This window comes from Sorex fumeus, unplaced genomic scaffold, assembly GCF_029834395.1.
Source record: "Sorex fumeus unplaced genomic scaffold, SorFum_2.1 ptg000048l, whole genome shotgun sequence".
Classification (NCBI taxonomy): Eukaryota; Metazoa; Chordata; class Mammalia; order Eulipotyphla; family Soricidae; genus Sorex; species Sorex fumeus.
In genome coordinates, this window is record NW_026606105.1 from 7,346,797 (window position 1) to 7,352,568 (window position 5,772).

The window sequence follows — 5,772 nt, forward strand, 5'->3', positions numbered from 1 at the left end:
AGTGCGGCTTTGGTAAAGGTCTTGTTGGCTTCTGGTTCCTCTGAATCCTCCCGGTTCATCTGTGTTCAATGAAATGTCCCGGCAATGACCCTTCACTTTAGTGTTCTTTGTCTAGCCAGGAAAGGAAAGTTCTTTGTTCAGTTAGGAAAGGTTTTTTCTTTTTTGCCTTTTTTTTTCTTCTTCTTTTTGGCCACGCTCAGCAAAGCTCAGGGGTTACTCTGGGCTCTGCTCAGGGATCAGTTCATGCCATATGGTATGCTGGGGATCGAACTCTGGTGCATGCAAGGCAAACGCTCTTATTTGCAGTCCTATCTCTCTGGCCCCAGGTGAGGAGTTTTCATCTTGAAAAGGAGTAATTTCCAACCTGGGTTGGACCCTGGGCACCACATGTGGTTCCCTGAGCCCACCAGGAGTGATCCCTGAGCACAGCTGACTCAAAGATGTTCCCCCTCCTCCACGACTACCCCATTAGAAAAAGAAAAATCAAGTTGCCTTTAGAATCCTTTCAGAACACGTGGGAGGAATGTGGCTTGGTGGAAGCCTGACATGACTACCTTCTGCAGCTAAATGCTAGGTACTTCCCATCTGTGGTCATGAAACTGTTTAAGTGAAAGGAGGGATTTGTGTTGTACAGGTGAAGGGCATCAGGTGAGACCATGCGGGATTAAAAAGTAACCAAAGAGCTGGAGAGATAGTGGGAACCACGGGTGAAGTGGCTTGGAGTGATCCCAGAGCCAGGAGTCAGTCCTGAGGCTCTGCCAGGTGTGTCCTCAGATCTCCAAACCAAAACACTAACTAGGTCTCCTGAGGCAGTGTGGGCCTGCTGGTTGGAACCATCAGTTCAATTATAGCCCCTTTAAGAGCAGGCAGGGATGCCCTGCAGACTGGTACCCAGGGGTCCCCAGCTCTCTCGCCTTCCTTGTCTGCTTGGGGGGCACTTTTCTTGCTGGCTTCGCTCTGCATCTGAGTGGGAGGTTTCTAATTACAGCTTCTCTTTGAGCCTTTCCTGTGCCCACAGTACAGGCCTGGGTCTGGCTTTGAATGTCTCTTCACCTCCTGGGGCCAGGGGGGTGGGGGGGATGGGAGGGTGGAGGGGGCTCCTTTCAAACCCAGCTTCCTGGGCCAGAATCCAAAGTGCCCCAGCTGCGAGCCTGGCAGAGCACCAAGTCTTGGGGATCACTGCCTTGGGAATTCTCCAGCTGTTCCTCCACGTGCCTGCTGGATTTGGGCGACAGCGGGGGTACTGAGTACAGGTGAGGGCCGCTCTGGGGTTTTCTTGGGTGGGGGGTCGCCCTTACACCTGTGAGTCCTCTGGACTCTGATCTTTGGCCCCCGATTTTGTTTTCTCGGGGCACGCCAGGCAGTGCTTTGGGACCCCACTGTGCTGGAGGTTGGATCCCGGCTCCTGCATCCTCCAGTCCTTGGAATGGTTTGTTTTTAGGGCGGAGCCACACAGTGCTCAGGGCTTCATCTTGGCTCTGCACTCAGGGCTCACTCCTGGTAGGCTGGGCGGGGGTGAGGTGGGGTGCCGGGGATTGAACCGGGGTGTGCTGCGTGCAAGGCAAGCGCCCTCCCACTGTTTGGATGGAGCTTGCAATGAATGTGTGGCCAGTGGCCAGTGTTGAAGGGCAGTGGGGTCAAGGTGGTCACCACGGGCAGGGCAGGGCAGGGCGGGGCAGGAACCAGTCCCACAAGCTCTGCGCAGGACCAGGAGGAGAGCAGAAAGTTTTTCAGGGAGCTGGAGCCATAGCACAGCGGGGAGGGCGTTTGCCTTGTACGTGGCCGACCCGGGTTCGATTCTCAGCATCCCATATGGTCCCCCGAGCACCACTAGGAGTGATTCCTGAGTGCATGAGCCAGGAGTAACTCCTGTGCATCGCCGGGTGTGACCCAAAAAGCAACAGAAAAAAAAAAGTTTTTCAGGCGGTGATGGAAGGGGTTAGTGCAGGGATGGGGGTACAGATGGGCCGGGTGTGAGTGTGATTTTGCTTTGGTCACACCCGGGGGTACAGATGTGTATCCTGGAGGAAGAAAGGGCAGGAAGTGGACGCTGAGCTCATTCCCCCCCCCGCCCCCCCCCACCCGGGGCAGCTGGCGGGGCGGGGAGACAGCATCCCCCTGGGCTGAAGGGGGCACTGGGGGGGGGGCGGGGAGGGGAATGAAGGGTGCGTGAAGGGGTAGCTGCAGTCTGCCAGCCAGGCTTGGGGGGGGGCATGGGAATCCCACGGGATCTGGGTTTGGGCTAGAGATGTTCTTGGAGATGTATTTTTTTTTTTTTTGCTTTTTTTGGGTCACACCCGGTGATGCACAGGGGTTACTCCTGGCTCATACACTCAGGAATTGCTCCTGGCGGTGCTCAGGGGACCCGATGGGACGCTGGGAATCGAACCCGGGTCGGCTGCGTGCAAGGCAAATGCCCTCCCCGCTGTGCTATCGCTCCAGCCCCATTCTTGGAGATGTAGATGGTGTGTAGAAGCCTCGGGACTAGCCGGAGGGAGAGCGCCCCGGGGAGGGAGGGTCAGAAGTACGGGTTTGAGGGCTGTGGGGCGGGTCAGACCTGGCCCTGGAGGACCCGGCCGGTGTGCTGAGTGTGCTCGAGTGTGCTCGCGCTGCCTTCGAGGTTGGGAAAGCAGAGGTTGGGGAAGTGGGCAGGGCCCGCCGGGCAATGTTGCTTGCCCTCTGGGGTTTGTGGTCGGAGTCGAACAAGGAAACCAGCCCGCCTGTGTGATTTTGCTTTGGCCACACTCAGCTGCCGGGTGCCAGGAAGGAGGCCAGAGGCTGCCGAGCGCAGGTCCTCAGCGAGAGGTCCGAGGAGCCGGTGGGCCCGGCGGAGGGACCGAGAGGGGGCTGTGGGTTCCGGGGTTCTGGGTGATGACCGCTGCTGGCTGGTGGCCCACCCCGGGCTCCAGTTGTGGTGGCGGCTGTGTCCCTGGGGGCACCACGGTGGCCAGGGTTGGTGTCCAGGCAGGAGAACATGGTCCCCGTGCAGCTATGAGTGTGTTAGTGGTCATGGGGGCCGGATGGGGTCAGGCTCGGTCCACAGCCTCCTCCCGAAACAGCATCACACCTTACCCAATGTGGTTTCGATGGATTCTGAGTAGAAAGCGATATGGGGGTGGGGGGGTCGAGCAACAGGCTAGCGAGGCGGGTGCTTGCCTTGGCATGTGGCCAACCCAGGTTTTTTTTCCCCCCTTTTTGGGTCACACCCAGCGATGCACAGGGGTTACTCCTGGCTTTGCACTTAGGAATTACTCCTGGCGGTGCCCAGGGGACCATTTGGGATGCTGGGTATCGAACCCGGGTTTGGCCGCGTGCCAGGCAAGCACCCTCCCCGCTGCGCTATCGCTCCAGCCCCCAACCCAGGTTTGATCCCCGGCACCCATATGGCCCCCTGGCCTGCCAGGAGTGATCTCTGAGCACTGCTGGGTTTTGTCCAAAAACCTACAAAAGGTTTTGGGGGCTTGTGGACCTTTCTCACTGGTGCTTGGGGGTCTTCTAATTCTGGGCTCAGGGATCGCGTCCAGCCGCGTTTGCCCTGAACTCTCTCTGGCTCTTGGTGTTTCTGCTCTCGTATGACAGCTGTGTCCGGGCCTGCACGGGGACAGTCCCTAGTGACGTGCTGCCGTGAGTTCTGCTCTCTCAGCTGAATTCCGGTTTTATCACGCAGCATTTCCATACACTTGAAAAAATGTTAAGAAGACACATTCAGTCTAAATTTAGCGCCGGGGAGAAAGTGGGGTGTGCTTCCAAAAGTAGGGCGTGCTTGTGGAGTCAGACTTGGCAACAGCTGTCTGGGCGCCCCCTGAAGTGGAAGGGAGAGACTCGCCAGGTGGTGCTATTAACTATTATAATTATGTGACTCAGTCCTTTAAGCAGCTTTCTGCCAACAAAGAACGGGAAAGTTTAAAACGATTTTCCCAGGGTCCTTTATTCGAGGTTGGGTGGTTGCCTTGCACACGGCCAGCCCTGCCGACTTGGGTTCGATTCTTCTGCCTCTCTCGGAGAGCCCGACTAGCTGCCGAGAGTATCTCGCCCACATGGCAAAGCCTGGCAAGCTACCTGTGATGTATTCAATATGCCAAACACAGTAACAACAAGTCTCACAATGGAGACGTTACTGGGCCTGCTCGAGCAAATCGATGAACAATGGGAGGACAGTGCTACTGTGCTATTTTATTTATAATTTTTTTTCCCTTTTTGGGTCATACCCAGCAATGCTCAGGGGATCATATAGATGCTGGAGATTGAATTCAGGGTGGCCGCAGGCAAGGTAAACACCCTCCCCACTGTGCTATCGCTCCTCGCTCCAGCCCTGGTCCTTTTTTTTTTTTTTTTGCTTTTTTGGTCACACCCAGCAATGCACAGGGGTTACTCCTGGCTCTGTACTCAGGAGTTACTCCTGGCAGTGCTCAGGGGACCATATGGGACGCTGGGAATCGAACCCGGGTCGACCGCGTGCAAGGCAAACGCCCTACCCGCTGTGCTATCGCTCCAGCCCGGTCCTTTATTTTTTAGTTTTGAGGCCACACCCAGTGATGTTCGGGGCTTACTCCTGGCTCTGCACTTGGGAATCACTCCTGGTGGTGCTCATTGGAGGTGGGGGGGGGGGCACATGGGGTGCCGGGGATTAAACCCAGGCCAGCCACATGCATGGCAAGTGCCCTACCCTCTGTACTATCATTCTAACCACCCCCCCCAGTCCTTTATTAATAAGCCTTTTCCGCCTCGTCACCATAGCAGCGGAATAGGTGGTTAACTTAAGAATGAGGTCCAGATGGTCTTCGGCAGTTTGGCCATCATGTAAAGCGATCAGTGTCGCTGTCCGCCCCGGCCCACAGCTGCCAGTGCTAGAGCAGATCCTCGGGGAATGATTTTACCAGGAAAAAGAGAATTTATGACCAATAGACCCTTTTCCTTTGGGGGGGAGGGGAGTAACCCACACTGGTGATGGTCAGGGCTGACTCCTGGCTCTGCTGTCAGGAATCACTCCCCACGGTGCTGGGGGACCCTAGGGGTGCAAGCCACGTGCCCTCCCAAGCGTACTTTCCCTCCAGACCCTGATAGACCCGTGGCATGGTGTGGCCGTGTTTGGTACAAAAGCTAGAGTTTTTAAAAGCGCAGCCCAAGGGTGGTGTGTTCCGTATTTGAGATGACCCGTAACAGCAACTGGACAGGAGCCCCGACAGCCCTGGGGTTTGGAACCTCTTGGGGGAGCGGGCAGGGAGGTCCCTTTTGGCTGGCTGGGCTGGGGTGTGCTTGGCACCCTAAAGGTGGCATCGTGACCGGGGGCATGCCCTGCGGTTTGTCGGCGTTTTCAGGAGCAGCCAATACAGAGGGAGGGACTGCCGCTGGGGGGAGTCAGTGTGTGCTCACTCTTGGCCCCTCATACCTTGTCTCCGAGATCAGAGTCGGGCCTGTGCCGGGGTCTCTGCTGGAGTGAGGCTCTTGTGTTTGTTTTGTTTGGGGGCCACGGGCCTGGGTGCTCAGGGCTTAGTCCTGGCTCTGTGCCTAGGGGTCACTTTTGGCTGGGCTTGGGGACTGTGTGGGTGCCGGGGATTGGACCCTGGTTGCACTCTCAGGTTTGGCCCCATCTGCTCATTCTGTCAGAATCCGGTGATTTTCTCACAATTTACACTCGAGTTCTTTCTAGCAGGTGCTAATCTTGGTTCCCAGGGATCTTGTTTGTTTGTTTTCAAGGCGCTTTCTGCAGTTGAGTTGGGGCGATAATCGGCCAGTTGTCAGGTCACGAGATCCTGTGTCCTGTCTTTGCAG